Source organism: Schistocerca americana, chromosome 6, assembly GCF_021461395.2.
Source record: "Schistocerca americana isolate TAMUIC-IGC-003095 chromosome 6, iqSchAmer2.1, whole genome shotgun sequence".
Lineage (NCBI taxonomy): Eukaryota > Metazoa > Arthropoda > Insecta > Orthoptera > Acrididae > Schistocerca > Schistocerca americana.
In genome coordinates, this window is record NC_060124.1 from 530,426,298 (window position 1) to 530,444,969 (window position 18,672).

The window sequence follows — 18,672 nt, forward strand, 5'->3', positions numbered from 1 at the left end:
TAAGTGCGACGACGGACAAGGCAATCAATCGACAAGACGATGACAATATAATGAATACTGTCAAAACTGAAAGTTGTGTACCAGTTGTGATAGTCAAATTACTTTTGCAACGATGAAAAATGAAGTGTGACTCTATTTCCTTATAAATCTTGTAAATATGTGTACTTATAGCCTTAATTTTAAGAATCATCAAGATAGACTGAATCCATACAAACACTGATAGACATACAGAACAAATTCACAATGATCCACCGTCAGTAATTACAAATTGAAACGTTAATTCTTTTATTATGGAATGAATATGAAATGAGACTTTTAATAACCTGTATGTTACACTCGAAAATTACAAATATTCCAATGTGCATGAGGATGAAAGCAATACCTTCGGTATTCCTTCCCTCCTCATGGGAGGCAGTGTAATATTAGTAATTTTCGCCTCACAAACATTGATATACGCTCAATAGTAAACGCCTGATGGCCTAAAGTTATCGAACAATTGTAAAGTAAAAGAAATGAATCATCGCATAGCAGCGACAGAATCTATTATTCTTTATCTTTGCCCTTCTTGCGCGGTGCCAGTAAATCTCTATGTACATGTATCGATTAATGGTATAAAAAAAGAATTCTGTTGTTTCAAGACAAATGAGGCTTTTCGCGCCTCACCTTTTACTGATTGTATTCCATGAGAGGCGGACGCAGACTTGCTGCGTTCCGCAACTGTATTTTATATTTTATGTGAAAATATTTAGTGAATATGCTAATTGTTATTTTTTCCAATCAGAAAACATGTAGTTTCTTGTAACTGATATCGAACAGACAGAATCAAGAGGACATTTTGACTGTTATGTATAAAGTATTTAACCACAATGGTCATCTATTGTAATTTAATATGAAAAGGTACGTAGCATTAAAAAAAAACGTGTGTTAAAGATAAGTGTGCTTATTTTCGTAAATTAACCTTGATGATTCCATCTCCTTATTTAACTGAATGATAATTATTTTTGTGTTACTTCATCAGAAATTACGATCACGCTGATGGGCCGAACGCAGCATGAGGCAGAAGGAACATTATCGTTTTCCTATTATTTCTGAACCAACTTTTTTTTAATTGTGTAGTGTTGCATTTCTTTTAAAGTCTATAAATCTTCTGGTCCCTTAGTGTTGATCCGGGTATGACTACATCGCGACTATAAAAATGCACAGAAATGATAATGTTTCTTCCGAGCGATCTCAAATATATATATCAATATGCTGCTCTTATTCAGGTATTTAATGGTCAACGTATGTTATTATAATAGTGTAATAAATCCCTGATTCTGTTGCCAAGTGGCCCACCAAAATATTCACTTTTTCGACATTAAAAAAAAAGTAACAATTCTTTTTATTTTTTGTCCCCCAAGAGCAACGCTACAAAGTGCGTACATAAATTGATCTAGCCATGAACATGGATATATGTCATTCTTAGAATTACGGAAGATCTTAAATTTCCGAACAGTCAAAAAGTGTTTATAGTCAAAGTTTTCGCCTCGTGGCGACAAGGACCTACCGCGTCTGTCCCAGTCCCAATGACGATTATTGTAAAGTTCGCGCGCCTGGCGCTCTCTTGTTGCATCCCGTAAATGAAACAAATTATTTTCTTCAAACCCCTCTGCTATCTGTGATTCTAAATTTCTTTTGCCGTCTTTTCCTACGATTTCGCCCTCAATCTGTTTGACTTGCTTTTTTAAAGCCTCAAATTCCCTTTTCACGCGTTCATTAAATTTTCCCTGATTTTCAACATGTTTATTTATGTTCTGATACTCTTCGGTTTCTGCAAATGGTAATGGAGCTGTATCATCCGAATCTCTGTCCCCATGTAAACTAAGATTTGTCAATTTGTCTGAAATCTCCTCAACTCTTTCCGATAAATCACCTATTTGTTCTTTCTGTTTATTTACGATTTCCGTAAGTGTCGCGACTCGGGTTTCAGTATTACACATTTAGTAGTTAATTGTTCATACTGTTGTGTTAGGTTATTTAATCTGTTATTCGTTCGGATTCCTCGATTCTCTCAAATATTTCTTCCTTATCTTTTGCATGTTGTAAATTTAACTTCCTGTTCTCTATCCTGTTCCCTTTGTCTAATCTCTACTGCAATTAATCTATTATTGTGAGAATTCAGAATCGGTTGTACTTCTTCTCTGATTTCTTTCTTTAATTCATCTTTCATATTTTTGAAACATGTCCCTATTCGTGAATCTAGCCGTGTTTCCAAAGTTCCCATATCAGTTTTTAATTCAGATCGTTAAGTTCCCATCTCTGTTTTAATTGTTCCTATCTGTGATCCCACTGAGTCTAACCGTGTTTCCATTGTTCCCATACCAGTTCTAATTGTTCCTATCTGTGATTCCACTGAGTCTAACCGTGTTTTTAATTCAGATCGTAACTGTGATCCCAAATTTAATATTGCACTCATCAACTGCTCCGTACTAACTTGTTCGAAATTCTTTTCGCCCCTAACATTTCCCACAAAACCAACTTCCTTCGTCATAGCTGTAAGGCTATCTGTGTTCGATACTATTTCAGGATCTTCTATCGTTAATCTCGGATTCCGTGAATTTTCTGATTGAGAAAAATTTTGAAATGGTTCCGGACTATTTTCCCGACTTATTAAATTGTTTTCCACTTCATTATCCATCATACTGTTTTCCTGTGTTGGCGAGTTCGCCATGTCAACAATTTCATCATTCTCACTATTCATCATTTTCGCCTTTTTCATCGACCGCGTAATCATTTACAAAACAAACAAAAAAAAATCGTCACTGTACGAAAATTACACACAATGCCTCCTTATCTCCAACAATACCATTTACATGCAATGTCTCCCTCAAACACGATCAATCGAACAACTGAAATAATTGCACTAAATTGTCAAACCCGTAGACAAGACAACAATTTAAATTTTGAAAAATACCATTAGAAGAGTGACAATTACCAAATCTACACATGCAATACAGACTACAATTACTAACTACAAATTACTACAACAATACTACCATCTACTATTTTTACAATCAGAAGAATTCCAAGGAACGATCCGAAGCAGCGGTCGCCACGTGCATGGGGCTTAATTAAATATTAGATTGAAAATACTTTTAGTTTTTAGTTTTTAGTAGCTGTCTGTCCGATTACGCTATTCTCGTAAACGGTTGGCCCTGACTAGAATTATTACGCAATCTGACTGCAACAAACAATGAAAGAAAATTTTCCTAAACACAGTTAATTAATTAAGTCTGAACCTGTAATGACGCATTATTTCAGACACACAAATAATAAAAGAACATTGTGGTTTTTACCTTCATATATATTGACGAAATGCACTCTGATCATTACAATAACATCTGCTATCTCTCCCATCAAATAACTGGATAAAACATGGAACAAACACTCCTTACTACAACATCTCGACAAGCCTTGCCCACTAGCACATCTCAACACGAACTGTCTTCTACGAGCTCTGCCCACGCACTGACTTCTACGAGTTCTTAACAGGCACTGACTTCCACGAGTTCTTAACAGGCACTGACTACTACGAGCTCTCTCCAAGCACTGTGGAGGCGGCTTAATAATACTCTTTGGCGCAATCTCTGGCGCAGTGGCTCAGTGTAGCCACCTTTCACACGGCGTAAACGCTAGGGAAAGAGGGAGCGAAGGTGATTTTTTTTTTCCTTTTCTCCCAATTAATTTTTAAAGTCGCTGGCTGGTCAAATCCGTGTGTGTAGAGCAGGGGGGCGGTCTCCCAGCTTCGAATGCCGAGCTCCAGCTCGTTATTGGCTTGTGCTAAAGTGGGTGTAGTCTAAGCATGCAAATGTGCTTCGCTACCGAGCTGCGGAGGAAAGCTGTAGAGGAAGAGAAGATCACTCTTGTGCTGGCGTTTCGCTAGTAAAAAAACGACAGGTCTTTACCTAGATGGTGGGACTCTTGCCCTTTGCACCATCTGAACTGTCAGAGGTACTGCTTCTTGCTTCATGCACACAACAGTTAAGCGTGGGTGGTGGGTGTACTTATTTGTTTTGAGTCGGTCGTCTAAATGTTTGACATATTCCATCAAGCATAGTCGTGTCATGGAGACAAATTGGTTTGGCAGACGAGCAAACGGGTCCATCTGCACACTGGAATCCACCAGGGTTTCAGGGACTTATAGGGAAGTTTCTGCGTTCCCAATCAGCCGAATGTGAGACCGCGTACTTTTATATTTCCGGGCGCGTGCTGCTGCTAACAGATTACCACTGTCCGTGACTGCACTCATTGAGCACGTCGTGATGTGCCGCCCTCACCTAGAGAAGGGTAAAGTATTCGCTGCCATGGTGTAGGGCTCCAATATATGCTTCTCGGGATCCTGTTCTTTGGAACCACATTTTTCTTTGCTATACCACAGATTCACATTTATGAAGTCAGATAAAGCGATTAGTTCAGGTTAGTGTGGTGCGTAAATCCCCAGATGATCACTTTGTTATCCATCGACTGCATATTATTGAAAGCGATTTTCAGATAAGATGTTTGTGTGGTGTTTCTTTAGCCATCATTTGTCATGTGGTATTATGAAACAATAAATCAATTCTTATTTAGACCACAAATCCTTCCCAGTGTTCTGATTTACATTACCTTTGCCATTTTACTAAAGTCATGGTTGCAACTGATAGATCCCAGAAGCCTGCAAAGTGCGAAGACAAGCAGCGCAAACTTTCGCAATATATGGGCAGGCATTATATTGCTGAAATGTAAGCCCAGGATGGCTTGAAATGTAGGCAACAACAGCGCATAGATTATCGTCAACGTACCGCTGTGCTGTAAGGGTGACGTGGATGACGACCAATGGGGCCTTCTAAGAAAACAAATGGCACTCCAGACCTTCCCTCATAGTTGTTGGACCATATGGTGGGCGACACTCAGATCGGTATCCCACCGTTGTTTGGGGCGTATCTATCCGCGTCCTCGCCGGCCATCGGGGCTCAGTTCGAAGTGGGACTTAGCGCTGAAGACGATTCTACCCCAGTAAATGAGATTACAGTCCGAAGATGTGTCTGGAAGCGCCCAGGGCAGCAGAACGATGCCAACCTGGCTGCCGCCAGCTGATAGTCAGGACTGATGGTCGGGGGTGCAATTCTTTTCTTAGAAAGACCCCTTTGGTTGTCGCCCGCGGCACCCTTACAGCACAGCGGTACGTCGATGCTATGCCATGCGCCGTTTTGTTGCCCTTCACGGCAAGCGATCCTGGGCTTCCGTTTCAGCAAGATAATGCCCGTCCGCACACGCCGAGAGTTTCGACTGCCCCCCCCCCCCCTCCCCCCAAATGTGAAAATCTGGAGCATTGTGGACAGCGCCGTTCAACCAGCTCGGAATTTTGACGAGCTGATGCGCCAGTTGGATACAACGGTTTATTGACTTACTCAATTTGTGAAGCTCTTTGTTTTGAATAAATCATCCAAATTTTGTGAAACTGTAATGATTTGATTGTCTGTACACGCACGTCACTGATACCGATTTCGCTCCCATTCGGATTATTCATTCGCGGTGCGTCTTCTTTTTTTTCAGGGTGTAGACTACTTTCTTCAATACAAATCTCATACTCTTTGAAAGCTGCCTTCTGTTACAAAGTTTGAAACGAGGTACTAACAGAGCAGGAAACCTGGGTGGCTGACTAAAGGGATAAGGATATCATGTAGAACAAAGAAACTGAGCCTGTCTATCAGCTGTAGACCCCTACAACCAGTACTGTAAGGTGCTTAAAATGTCATGTAGTTTGCAAATAGAATAGCTAATTCTCAAGATAAAATTAAAACAATATGACCAGGCGTGAATGAACAGCATAAAGTTGAGGATATAGAGTCAGTGAGTAGGAAAAACGTAGGGCATGACCCAGTCAAAAAATAAATCGCTGAAAATTGAGGACTCTCATGGATGTGATGGTGTTTCTAGCAGGATACTAAAGCAATGTACTGCATATGTTAGCCCTCAACTTACCTACGTTTGTTATTTTACGTGAACGACTGACGGACTCAGTAGTGAAACAGCATTATAAAAAAGGAGAAGGGGATAATGCATATAATTTTAGACCTAAGTTTATCCATTACTGATGTTTTAGAACCTGTGACTGTTAATTGAATGTAAATACATAACACTGTAAGTGTGGTGTCACCGACAGACACCACACTTGCTAGGTGGTAGCCTTTAAATCGGCCGCGGTCCGTTAGTATACGTCGGACCCGAGTGTCACCACTAGCAGTGATTGCAGACCGAGCGCCGCCACACGGCAGGTCTAGTCTAGAGAGACTCCCTAGCACTCGCCCCAGTTGTACAGCCGACTTTACTAGCGATGGTTCACTGTATACATACGCTCTCATTTGCAGAAACGACAGTTTAGCATAGCCTTCAGCTACGTCATTTGCTACGACCTAGCAAGGCGCCATATTCAGTTACTACGTCTTCTGAACCAATAATATTGTGACTCATGGACCGTCAAGAGCGACGTTCATAATTAATGGATTAAAGTTAAGTATCAAACTAAGTACGTCCGCTTTCTGAATTCTAATTCCTTGTCATGTTCCAGACCTCACGTCAGTATAGTCCTTCCCTCTTTACGCCAGCCTGCGTGAGCTAAAACGCGTGCATTTTGGCTTCCAGTCGTAACACAGTGTTGGCTCTTCTGCCAACACAACAGTAAGTAGTCATTTTTTTTTTGAATATTTACTTATTATTCCATGAATCGGTTTTCGAACCTTTACAGGTTCATTTTCAGATGGTTTTCCGGAAGTTACGTATCTATTTCTAGCATAAGTCTGGGTGCTGTCTCTGTAACAAGAAGATGGAACGTGCTTTAATTATTCTCCATGGGTATTGTTTATCTGTCGATATGGATGCAAAATTTAGTTTTGTACTTACTGGGACAGTATGGGTGGCTTTTTTCTGTTAGTGTCCCTCTGTCTGCTGCCATTCTGATGGCCAGTTGGTACATCACTTCATACTCTTTTACGCAATAAGTATGCATTTACACTTTGATAGCGAAACTTTGCCAACATCCAGCATGTGCTATACAACCGTTGCTTGCTACCAAGATCTTGACACAAGATATGACATAGGCCTAATTTGCTCAGAGTTGTTAATTGTTTTTGTTAATACATGCAAACAAACACAAATAACATCTGTGAGCAAAGTAGTCTTATGTCGTATCTTTGTGTCAAGATCTTTGTAACATCAACAGTTGTATAACACATGCTCGATGCTGGCAAAGCTTCGCTACCACAGTGTAAATGCATACATGATGTGTAAAAGAGTATGAAGTGATGTATCAACTGGCTATCGTAAAGGAAGCAGACTCATGGACACTAACGTAGAAAGGCCACCCATACTGCCGCAGTAAGTACAAAACTAAATTTTGCATCCATATCGCCAGATAAACGATAGTCATGGCGATACAGTAAAGCATGTTCCATCTTGTCACAGAGCCAGCACCCAGCATAGAACGAGATATGTAGCTTCCGGTAAACCATCTGAAGATGAATCTGAAAAGATTTGAAAACTAGTTCATGAAATAATAAATAACTATTCAAAAAAAGTGACTGGATGCAGTTTTATGTATTTTCATACAATTTTAGATCTATTTCTATGCCATCGATGTTTGCAAAAGTTATTGAATAGGCTTATATATACACAAGAGTGAAACATCCCTAGGTCCACTGTTTCTGATGTGATAGTGAAGTAGAAACGTGAAGGGACACGTACAGCACAAAAGCGTACAGGCCGACCTCGTCTGTTGACTGACAGAATGCCGACAGTTGAAGACGGTCGTAATGTGTAATAGGCAGACATCTACCTAGACCATCACACAGGAATTCCAAACTGCATTAGGATCCAGTGCAAGTACTATGACAGGCAGGAGGTGAGAAAACCTGGATTTCACGGTCGAGTGGCTGCTCATAAGCCACACATCACGCCGGTAAATGGCAAACGACGCCTCGATTGGTGTGAGGAGCGTAAACATTGTACGATTGAACAGTGAAAAAACGTTGTTTGGAGTGACGAATCACGGTACATAATGTGGCGATCCGTTGACAGGGTATGGGTATGGGGAATGCCCGGTGAACGTCATCAGACAGCGTGTATATTGCTAGTAGTAAAATTCGGAGGCAGTGGTGTTATGGTGTAGTCGTGTTTTTCGTGGAGGGGTCCCCTTGTTGTTTTATCTGGCACTATCACAGCACAGGACTACATTGATGTTTTAAGCACCTTCTTGCTTCCCACTATTGAAGAGTAACTCGGGGGTGGCGATTGCATCTTTCAACACGATTGAGCACCAGTTCATAATGCACGCCCTGTGGCGGAATGCTTGGACGACAATAACATCCCTGTAATGGACTGGACTGCACCTAGTCCTGACCTGAATCCTGCAGAACATCTTTTGGTTGTTTTGGAACGCCGACTTCGTGCCAGGCCTCACCGACTGACATCAATACCTCTCCTCGGTACAGCACTCCGTGAAAAATGGGCTGCCATTCCCCAAGAAACCCTTGAGCACCTGATTGAACGTATCAGCGTCATGAAAGCTATGGGTGGGCCAACACCATACTGAATTCCAACATTACCGATGTAGGGCGCCACGAATTTGTAAGTCATTTTCAGCCAGGTGTCCGGATACTTTTGATTAAATAGTGTATAAAAGAGCCACCAAGTAACCATGGGCGAATTTAGCTATTTCCTGCCCTCAGGTTGAGGAAAAAACTTTCGCCTCTCACTTCGAGAGTAACTTATATCTTTACGTAACTGGATACTACGACTGCTGCTGCTAACGATAATAGTAATAATAATAATAATAATAATACTAATAGTAATAGTAATAAATACATGCATACTGAATACACCACACTCAATTCAGGCAAAGCTGTTTACTGCGTGCTTTCTTTGCAGCAGATTCGTCGATCACATCTTCATAGCCAAGTTGCCACGGTGTTTCAAAATTGATGGAGTGGACGGCAAGACTATTGATTCTACCCTGCGGCGTGGCTGGCCGCAAATAATTCTTGAGACTTTTGAGGTATGAGGAAGAGCTCGGCATCTACATCTCAGTTTTCTTGACTTTCTTTCTTTTTTGGCTGTTTTGTAAATATTTATCTCACTCTTTTCGATGGCAGCATTTTCATATGTGTCATACATAGATCGATTCTCTCCAATATGTTCAGCTAAAGAATCGCACAACTTCACTACTGTCTCACTATCGGTGTCAACACTTTGCAAAAATTTATTTTTGTTTTACGGAGACTGAACTGATTCTCATGCCTAATATCAGGGGTGGAGTCTAAAAGGATGGAAATATATTTATTCTCCTTCACTTCATTTACTACATAATTTATCACACTTTCGGCAACAACTGATATAAACTTTTCAAACGCTGGAAAAGAAAGATATGATGTGCTCCGTTCTCCTTTCTCTCCACAAAATTCCATATTTTTAGCTAGAAAGGGATCGAATTCTGCTGTCAGCTAGAGTGCCATCTCAAAATTTCCACAGTATGTTGATCCATAGTTGTGACCCCTGCAAGATAGGGCTTGTACGGAAAAGTTTTTGATCACTGTAACAACTCGTTTTAACACATTACGCCAACATTTACTTATGTCTCCGTGATTTGTCGTCTAGCTTTTAAAGTTACCACACATTTCCTATGTTCAGCTGAATTTTCGTGGGCAGTTAAACGAGACTGATCTTTTTCCAGTCATTACATTAGTTAGTCAGTAAACTGCCTGCATGAATTACCGAAATCACAATCCATATTCTCCGCCACACGACCATTTTTACGACATGATCACGAAGGAATTCATTTATTATCCAGTTCGCAGGATCGTCAGAAACTGAATCATCGTCACCATTCGCTTTCTATACGTCATTCGGGTGAAGACAAATGATTGTTTCGGGGCAGTTACTATTGTTTCCAATACAGTAAACGCATTATTGCGATATACCACACGCTGCAATATCTTTGACACTATTCACCACGTTATTACACACCACAATATCATACTCTGATGTTTCCAGACTCGAGCTCCAGTTGAAAATAGCTGGTTGTGTTGAATTTTAAACAGCACTTCCAATTTTTTTGCTCTTTCTCACAATTTCCTGTCTCTTTACTGCCTTTTCTTTCGCTAGTTTCCGATACCGAGAACCACTCACACTTCTCCGACAGTGACCGACTTTAATTAATATTAAAATATGTATCACATACTAAACAAAAGCAGCGACCACTTCCTTTTAAGCAGTAAGATAAGGCTACTATCAAAATGGAAGGAGACGAAGAAACTCCAAAAGAAGCCACGACATGAGTTGTTGAACTACATCTCCTGTTGGTATATAATATTAGCAAACCTTATCAGTACAGACTCTAAAAAAAGCCTGCTTCACTACCAGTCAATAAAGTCATCGATATAGAATGAAATAATACCATAACATGCATCACTGAAGCAGCCTCAGAAACACTTGGTAAAAGGAAGAAAACAGGTGGGAAAAACGACTCATAATGTGGGACACAGAAATTAAAGAAGTCATTAAAGAAAAACAAATAGCTTGTTTATAGCTTCTATAGACAAAAACATCAGAAAGCTGGGAAACATGCTAAATAAAAATGAATGCTGCGAAAGAAATAGTGCGCAAAGTACACCAAGAGTCGTGGGGCTCCTTCATATGCGTCTTAGAATACGACGTATACGGTAGATCATGAAAGCCCTCAACAAGGAAGAAAAAGACACTGCCTCACTGAACATTATACCAAATGAACAATGAATAAATCATAATACAGACTAGGCGTCTACACAGAAGGCCGATGATCACACTGAAGAAAGTATGTATAATGAAATATTAGATCCAGTTACTATGGAAGATCTACAAGAGGCTTTGAAAGGCATAGAGAACAGAAAAGCTACTGGAATAGGTGGAGTAAATGAAGAGCTGATTAAATATGGAAGGTTACCGCTAAAAAGAAGAGTTTTACACTTAATAAATGAATGTTGGACGAACTGCAAGATCCTAGAACCTTGGTATACAGCAGAAGTAATCTCTCTTTTCAAAAAATGAAAACGTAATAACTATAAAAATTACCGTGGTATCAGTGTTTTAAGCACTGGCTACAAACTATACTCAAAGATAATCACTAACCGCATGAAGAATATCACAGAAGCTATAATTTCTGAAGAACAAAATGGATGGAAGATTATGTCTGAATGTGGGTAACCTTATCGTTTAATAGAGGCAGCGAAAAGTCTTTAGAAACCACACGCATTTTAATAAGCGCAGGTATGAAACGATTAGAAGAAATAATTATTAACCAAGGTGTTAGACATGGTTCTGAACTATTATCTACCCTTTTTAATATTTACATTGACTTCATCCTTTGCAAATGGAAATATGAAGCAAGCAAAGGAATTAACGTAATGAGAGAGGAATACTTGCAAGTACTTTTGTTTGCTGATGACATCGTTACTATTAACAAGACTGAAGATGACCTCCAAAGATCAGTAATTTGTAATGAGTACAACTTTAAAATGTATAGTAACAAAACGAAAATAATGCCATTTAGAGAAAAATATCCAGTCAGATCAAAAATGTTTTGGATAATTCAGTTTTAGGAGAACAGTCTTAAGTCTCTTATTTAGGCTGTGCTATAAATTTTGATTTTGACTCAGATACGGAAAATAAAAAAAAAACATAAATTCCAAAACGTCTGTGGTACCATTAGCAGAACATTAGGCCATAAAGTACGAAAAGAAACCATCATGAATTGTATAAAGTAATGGCTGTTCCTGTGTTATCCTATGAAAGCGAAAGAAAAAAAAAATTCAACGGCTGAGGTGAGGTTCCTAAGAAAGACGAAGGGCAGCATGATTAGAAACGAAGATATTAGAACAAAGTTAAATATATTCAGCATGAAGAAAAAATTCAGAAATATCTTGACAATCGGAGACATCACTTCATGAGAAGGCCAGATCACATAATTCCTCAGAAGATCCTAAACTACAAGCCGAAAGAGAAAAGAGATATTGGAAGACCTTGGAAAAGATGGGAACGATTTTATTTGTGTTTGCGGAACAGGTAACAGCCCAATCCTTGAAAGGAAGACTGTGATGACGAAACTGAACACTAAACATCTGCACTCTTTACGATTTCAAATTAATCTCCAGCCAAGCGGCTGGCCGTTGGAATGACTGGCAATTGTTTATTTGAATATGGGATCGGAAATTTGAATCGGCATTGTAGAGTGTCGACACTGGTTATTATTCCTATGACTGTGTTAAGGGCGTCTCCCGTCACAAATCTTAACTGCGGGCAACGATATTTGCCTCCCTACGGCATATGGCATCAGAATGCACGACACCGAATAAAGTGAATCATGGGTGTATTGTCACGAAGTAGCGTCATTGCTACAACGAAAGCTGTCGTTCCGCTGGTTGCGCAGACAGCACATGAAATTTGAAATGATTGTTGCCAGTCTTATTGATATCCATTTCATTGTGAGTGAACTTCCTATACTCTTTTCAAGAGTAGTGAATAAAATGTTAAAAAGACAGTAACAACTCATAAGTTACGTCTCTTCGCTGCCCCTTAAAATCGGCTGCCCTCGGCAGCAACCTAGCCTGCTTAAGCCAAAATACGCTTCTATTCGTAATATGACATGTAACTTTCAGGTATTTCTGTTTGCTGATGACACTGGCTTGATAGTGAAGGATGTTGGGTGCAATATAGACAATGTGTCAAATAGTGTATTTCAAGCCGTAAGTTCATGGCTTGTAGAGAACCAGTTTATGTTAAGTCAGAGAAAAATTCAGTTTTTACAGTTGATAACATACAGTTGAACTAAAACTGACATTTTGTTTACGCAGAACGGATACATGATTAATGAGTCTGAACAATCCATATTCCTAGCGTCCCGCATAACCCTTGTTAGAGATCTTGTTCAAAACTGGAATGCTATTCTATTTACCATTACACCAGTGTCTGCAGTAAGAGGCAGAACAAAACGAAAATTTGACTGTTTCGACCACTTTACTTCCTTATGACATACGTCATACGCTTCGTATTAGCCAATGGTATTTACGCTCAGAAACAGGCAGTTTGAGCGATATGTGATGTAAATTTGCGATAATTTTTTCGATCCCTGTTCAGGAATCTCAGTTTTCTGACACTGGCCTCACAGTACATATTCCCTTTACCGTCTTTTGTTATTAACGGTATGAGCTTATTCTCTGGAATAGCACGACACCGAATGAAGTGAATCACGGGTATATTGTCACGAAGTAGCGTCATTATTACAACGAAAGCTGTCGTTTCGCTGGGTATACAATGTAAATGGCATGTTACTATATACATAACTAGGTCTAGATTGGGTCTTAGCATCTATTCCACAATGCCAGGTCTTGTAAGCGATGACATCTCGGTGGGCAAATGATTCCAATCCAGGCAGAGAGGCATGCGGTGGCGGCGTTGACGATACAAACGTAGACGAGGCATAGTGCTTCAATGCTGTTGCAGATAGAGCTCACAGCAGAGTGGTTCTGCTGGCGTGTACTCCATTTGCATCGCACCTATTCAATTTTGCGCCCTTAGGTGTACAGAATTCTGCTGCATTTATTTTCAGAAGGCTACCACAGCAATTGACAAGAATTCAAGTCTAAACTGAAGGATTTCCTCAAGTTTCGCTCCCCCTCTTCAGCGGGGGAGCTCCTGGATTAAACTGAAGCAAATTCCTGTGATATATTGTTGGAAACGCTGATGTATGCTCGGGATCTTTTTGTGTATGTTGGATTCGTGTAAATTTCATTTTATTTGTTATTAAATACGAGGGACACTCAATAACTGAAGAGACAAATTCACGGAGAAAAAAAACTTTTTTTTTTTTTAAATCTGAGACTTTTACTACTTCTCAACATAATTTAAACTGATATTAATATACTTTCTCAACAATGAACTAACTTCATCATACCTGATGCAAAGAAGTCTTTGTCTTGTTGTTTCAGCCACTTTACCACAAATTCTTTGACTTGGTTGTTGCTGATCTTTTTTCCATATAACGTCCCTTGAGTGGGCCAAAGAAACGAAAATTCGAGGGAGCCAAATCTGAAATGATGAGGTAATATTTCCCAGCCAATTTTTTCAGTGGTTTCTTGAGTCATCTGGGCGCTGTGAGGGAAAATGTTCTCTTGTAGCAATATCACACCTTTTCTTTGAGACCCGCGACGGATTTCTATCATTGCTGGTTTTATAATGTTCGTGAGTGTGTCTGAGTAATAGGCACTGTTACTTGTACGCTGATCTTTCAAATAATCACAAAAGACGACACCCTGGGTATTGCAAAAGACGGCCAAATGACTTATCCCGCTGAATTACATTCTGACTATTGAGCTAGTGTGCTTCCATTCCTTTCTTTTCATTTTGGACTCTGGTTCGAAATGGTGAACCCAAGTTTCATCACACGCCAAAACCTTGTTTAATAAAGTGTTGCCTTTCGTGGCGTTCGGTCAACCCTGTACACACTTTAAGTCTTGTTTCCTCGCTTTGTTTCGTAAACTCTTTCGGCATGCACCTTGCATTTGTTTTGCTGTATCTGAGCTTGTTACCGACACTTACTGCAACTGTTTTTCCTATACGTGAGAGAGGTGCATTTCATTCTCGTTCCCTTTGCACATCTTTCATATTTGATTGTTTTTGCACTGCTTTCGTCATTTTACAGTTATACTGGGATGTTTATAGCACTCAGTCTTCAGGCCACAAAGGCCTACCGGGACCATCCGACCGCCGTGTCATCCTCTGTGGAGGATGCGGGTAGGAGGGGCGTTGGGTCTCTCTCCCAGTCGTTATGATGGTATTCTTGAGCGAAGCCGCTACTATCCGGTCGAGTTGCTCCTCAATTGGCATCACGAGGCTGAGTGCACCCTGAGAAATGGCAACAGCGCATGGCGGCATGGATGGTCACCCATCCAAGTGCCGACCACGCCCGACAGCGCTTAACTTCGGTGATCTCACGGGAACCGGTGTATCCAGTGCGGCAAGGCCGTTGCCCGGATGTTTATAGGATTAGACAATATTCTACTGCAATGTTACGCTGTCCAGTGGAGCGGGTGGGTGCAGGACATTTTTCGTTAATTGTGAACCCAGTTTAGCAATCTCCCCTGAGTGGCGACGATGGCTTCGCTTTTCCCTTGTTGATCGTTGTTGTAGGGAGCACGTGGGACAAGTTAGAAGGCTACGTAGTGGAGAGTGTTGTCCCCCTTCCTAGTCTTACAAATTGTAATAGCGACCCTGAAGCTTAACTTCTCACTCCCTTGTAATGCTGCAACGTAGCCTCCCTGATGAAACTCTGACAATCTCCTGGCGAATCACGAGCCATTTTCCGGTGTTCGGGCGGCTAACCAGAACGGCATCGTGTTCCGCGGCAATCCGGGGCCTCTGATTGGCCGTGTTAGGGGCGCGCCAATTCTCGCGACCCAACGCTTCCAGCCATTCTGTAGACGTGTAAGCTCGGTCAGTTCTGTCCTGTTCCTGCTCGCTGTGGAGGCGTGAGGTCACGATGCTGATATCGGTAAGGATGTGTCTACTCAGTGAATGCCAGCTAAGTTGGTTATAGCGCACTTAGAGCGCTAGGTATTCGTTAGTGAGAAAGTATTATTTTCTTTTTCTTTCTCATATTTCTCATAAATTTTGTTTCGTAAATTCTACAATTCGTTAGTAATGTTGAGCTCTGCATCTGACCTTTGACCGTTACGAGCGCGAGGTCAGCTGTGCGCCATAGCACGGTAAAGATTCTTGTCCTCAATGTTGCAGCATTGCCTTCAGAATCTCTTCTTGAATCTTTTTCTTGTGATACGCGTGTGGATTTAACTTTCTAGATTGTAACTTTGCGAGATGTACTCATGGTCCTTTGTGCTAGAACACGCGACTACGTGGAACGCGGTTGCTCTTGCTCATTGCTAATTCCGTAGCAACTTCTTAGCCTTGCAGTGATTTTATTTTCTTCGCTTTGATCAATCTTGCTATGACGGATATCCGCGTTAGCCACAGCGATCAGAACCCTTATTCCGCTTACCGCCACCCCTCTTTTTTTTCACCATTGTGGCGACTGTTGAATCAATCTTTCCTTCCTCCAGCAAAATTATGTTCAGTAGTATCCGAATGAGCGGAAATAACAACCTTCATGAGGTTACCTTCCATTCAGAAGGCTGTTGCACGCAGCGACTGTTATATTGACTTGTAAATAATAGATTGCAGCTATCAGTCGCCATTTTGAAATTTTTTATTGCCATATCTAGATTACAGTTAGAAACTAGCCATTATCAATGCACTACCATTTTTGATCAATGCATGTAATGCCTGTTGTCCACACTTCATTGCATTACAGGCATTGATCAAAAATGGTAGTGCATTGATAATGGCTAGTTTCTAGCTAAAATCTAGTTCTGGCAATAAAAAATTTCAAAAGGACGACTGACAGTTGAAATCTATTATTTACAAATAAAAATCTTATTTTCTTTGTATTTCTCCAAGTTATCGTTACGGTCCTTCTGTAATAAAGAGGTCATACTGCCATCTATCTGCGTTCATCAATAAGGTGAAATTCAACTCCGCCATAAGAGCAGCATGCAACTCCCATAAAAAAAAAAAAAATGGTTCAAATGGCACTGAGCACTATGGGACTCAACTGCTGAGGTCATTAGTCCCCTAGAACTTAGAACTAGTTAAACCTAACTAACCTAAGGACATCACAAACATCCATGCTCGAGGCAGGATTCGAACCTGCGACCGTAGCGGTCTTGCGGTTCCAGACTGCAGCGCCTTTAACCGCACGGCCACTTCGGCCAGCTCAACTCCCATCAACCCTTTTGATATGCAAATTAACTAATCAAGAACAGTGTTGCTTAGTCGGTCTCCGTGCGGTCTTACCGACCCGCGCTTTTTTTTGGGGGGGGGGGGGCAGTTTGTTCTTGTAGACCCGATGCGACCATTGCACTTACGGAATTGCTTGTAATTAAATCGAAGTCTTCCCTTCCGAATAAAGTCATGGCTCACTGCGAGTCATTAACAAAATTCCACTTGATGTTGTGAAAGTTGGTTGCCTTACCCTGAATAGGTGATAGAGAGTTTGAAGTACTTGAAACAAACAGGGCACCGCTTTTATACGTTCGACTGTAATACGTCGATATTCACGAATATCGTCGTCAATGCGGGTTTCAAGCGAAGGAGCTGACTTTTCAACTGGCCGGCCAAGACGTTTCTCGACAGTCTCTGAGGTTCGCCGCATTTGAACCATTCTACATACTAATAAATATTTCCGCGGTTCATACAGCTTTCATCATACTGTAAAATAAATCGGGAAAAGATTTTAGCTGATTTTTCACCATCATAAAAACATGGAAACTTGAAATGGACGCACCATCGTTAAATGCAACACTAATTTTATAAACAAAACATGCATGCCAGAAGGAATCCTAAATCGTAATTCTAAACAGCAGAAGCATTGCAGTATTGTGATTATTCGTCGACAACATGCAAGCAAGTTTCAATTAAAATCTCTTTCCTGTACATGAATAAACATAATGAATTTACGAGTGCAGGTTGTAGACTTTTAGACAAACGGTTGACGACATAGGTTAGTTTGGGCTTAGCCGTGGAGCGTGCGCGGATAGCCTAAAGATATGAGTGAATGGATCAATAACGAACTTCAACGGGCGTCAGGAGACGTCCGCCACGAACAATTGCAACGAACTATAACGAACAAAATGACATTACAAAAAAAAAAAAAAAAATAAATAAATAAAAATAAAATGATAAGGTGACCGCTCGCGATAAGCGAAAAATTCGGGTTAGAGCCTCGGTTCGGCACAAATTTTTACTTTTTATGTTGTTTGTTGTTGTGGTCTTCAGTCCAGAGACTGGATTGATACATGTCTCTATGCTACTCTATCCTGTGCAAGCTTCTTCATCTCTAACTACTGCAACGTACATCCTTCTGAATCTACTTAGTGTATTCATCTCTTGGTCTCCCTCTACGATTTTTATCCTCCACGCTGCCCTCCGATACTAAATTGGTGATCCCTTAATGGCTCAGAACATGTCGTACCAACCGATCCCTTCTTCTTGTCAAGTTGTACCACAAACTCCTCTTCTCCCCAATTCTGTTCAATGCCTCCTCATTAGTTATGTGATGTGTTGTTGTTGTGGTCTTCAGTCCTGAGACTGGTTTGATGCAGCTCTCCATGCTACTCTATCCTGTGCAAGCTTTTTCATCTCCCAGTACCTACTGCAACTTACATCCTTCTGAATCTGCTTAGTGTATTCATCTCTTGGTCTCCCTCTACGATTTTTACCCTCCACGCTGCCCTCCAATACTAAATTGGTGATCCCTTGATGCCTCAGAACATGTCCTACCAACCGATCCCTTCTTCTGGTCAAGTTGTGCCACAAACTTCTCTTCTCCCCAATCCTATTCAATACTTCCTCATTAGTTATGTGATCTACCCATCTAATCTTCAGCATTCTTCTGTAGCACCACATTTCGAAAGCTTCTATTCTCTTCTTGTCCAAACTATTTATCGTCCATGTTTCACTTCCATACATGGCTACACTCCATACGAATACTTTCAGAAATGACTTCCTGACACT

General features: G+C 40.7%; 1 pseudogene; it reads right to left on the reverse strand.

Annotated features, from left to right (window-relative positions):
- Positions 1 to 14,957: 14,957 nt before the first annotated feature.
- Positions 14,958 to 15,075, reverse strand: LOC124621155 (annotated as a pseudogene).
- Positions 15,076 to 18,672: the final 3,597 nt, after the last annotated feature.